The sequence below is a fragment of the Lissotriton vulgaris genome, chromosome 7, assembly GCF_964263255.1.
Source record: "Lissotriton vulgaris chromosome 7, aLisVul1.2, whole genome shotgun sequence".
In the NCBI taxonomy this organism is placed as follows: domain Eukaryota; kingdom Metazoa; phylum Chordata; class Amphibia; order Caudata; family Salamandridae; genus Lissotriton; species Lissotriton vulgaris.
The window spans coordinates 440,362,183-440,364,575 of record NC_141695.1 but is presented as its reverse complement, the minus strand read 5'-3'; positions in this window follow the sequence as shown (position 1 = coordinate 440,364,575).

Sequence of the window (2,393 nt, the reverse complement as noted above, 5' to 3'; positions counted from 1 at the left end):
TCCCACACTCCAATCCAAAATCCAGGTGATCACCGGACTAGGAAGAGTCCAAGCCCCTCCGAACTCTCCCAGACCGCCGTCCACCCGCACAAGCATCCCCACAGCCCCCCTAACAAAAAAAACAAAGCAGTGACCCCCACTAACTGCATGCTCATAAACTGCAGATCAGCCATCAAACATGCTACTGAATTAGCAGAATCCATCCTCACTCACGACATAGACATAGCATTCATTACTGAAACCTGGCTCAACTACTCCTCCGCACCTCTCCTGGACACTCTTGTTCCCCCAGTCTTTACCATCACCAACAAAGACAGAAAAGATCAAAGAGGAGGAGGCATAGCAATCATCCACAGAGACAATATTTCAATGTCGGAAACTAACTCCCTCAATTACAACACCTTCGAATGCCTAACAGTCAACATCAACACGAACAACAACAAAACTCTAACCTGCAACCTTATTTACCACCCCCCAGGCAACCCCACCACGTTTGCCGAACACCTGTCTGACCTGATTGCCCACTGCTCATTACGAGAGGAGAACAACCTAATTCTGGGAGACCTCAACCTACACTGGAATGAAGAGAGCAACCCGCTAATTCAAAACTTGAGCGAGCTGCTACATAACAACAACCTTGCGCAACACTGTACAGTAGAACTTCACAACAAAGGAGCAACCCTTGATGCCATTATCGCCAAATGTGACACAGTGAAGATAATCCACACCCTGCCCGTAGACTTGTCTGACCACCGCTTAATCCTCTTTCATCTAACTCAGCCAGCCACTCGACAACCCCCCATCCAAGAAGAGCCCAAATGGACAAGAAACCTCACCCAGATCAACATGACCAACCTGGAAGAAAAAGTCAACTCCCTCCTCACTGCCTCCACGGGGATATTTCTATGACAGAACTCACCGACCATTACAACACATCCATCACATCCATTCTTGACCAAATAGCCCCTTTGAAACTAAAAAAAGCCAGGAATATCCCGTCCAGATCCTGATCAATACTGACATCAATAACGAAAGGAGACAACTCAGAACAACAGAAAGACGGTGGAGAATCAACTCCTCCACGAGCCTACTCGAGCAACTCAAAGTAAATCATCAAGCAACAAACCCCCAAGCCCTCGTGTCCTCTACCCAGGCCTCCAAGGAACAGTGCGAAAATGTTACCACCTTCTTCGAAGAAAAAATCTCCAAGATTGAGTTCTCACTAGACATCACCGACAACCACGCCTGTGATAGCCTGCCCCCACCCCCAACTGAAAACACTTGCAGGCACCACACAAATTCCTGGAAATCCTTCAATCCAATCTCGGAAGCCGAGATCATCAAGCTAATCCCCACCTCCAAACCCGCTTCTCACGTCCTTGATCCCATTCCCTCTCAAATGACCAAAAAACTCAAACTCACAATAGCACCGTTCTGGTGTAGGATCTTAAACAGCTCCCTGAGAACAGGCATCATACCGGATTGCCTCAAAGTAAGCCAAATAACGCCACTACTAAAAGAAACAGGCCTGGACTACACAGATCTGAACACTTTCAGACCCGCACAGGACTGCACAGATCTGAACAACTTCAAACCCGTCTCCAATCTCCCCCTCCTGTCCAAAATTCTCGAAAAATGCGTCCTATCACAACTGACTCAGCATATGGACAACATCAACCTTCTTTATCCCCACCAATCGGGATTCAGAAAAGTCTATAGCACGGAGACCACCATCTTCTCATCAAGGCCCTACAAGAAAGGGTGGGTGCCGATGAGACGGTCCTCCGTAGGTTCACCTCCTTCCTCCACAACCGATCGCAAAGGATAAAAATCAAAAACTTTACCTCCGACCTTCACCCCATCAACAGGGGTGTACCCCAAGGCTCAGTACTCTCACCACAACTGTTCAACATATACATGGCACCCATCGCCGTCATACTAAAAAATGCTAATATCCCCTTCCACCTATATGCTGACGACACCCAGATTTAACTGGAAACCTCCTCCCTAGACGACATCCTCAAATCCGTGACCCAGAACACGGATTTGAACACACAGTTTGAAGCAACACGTCCCTAACAAAGGGTTACTCTTCTTTAACCCGAAATGCATTGGGCATAATATGAACTATTGAATTTTCATGAATACAATGAACTTTCTCTAATGATGTCAACATTTCAAAAAGAAAAGCTGAATCAATAAAAGAAATCGTGCAACTGATGAACTTTTCAATTGTAATGTCATAACTCAATGGGATGTAATGAAAATTGATAAAATATATGAATAAGTGAGTGAAGAATCTCAGCAGTTTCATTTAAGAAGGAGCGCATTCTTCGTGTTTTGTTAACCACATTTGGCACTAAGGAGTTTTGTTCCCACCCACTCCAGACGTC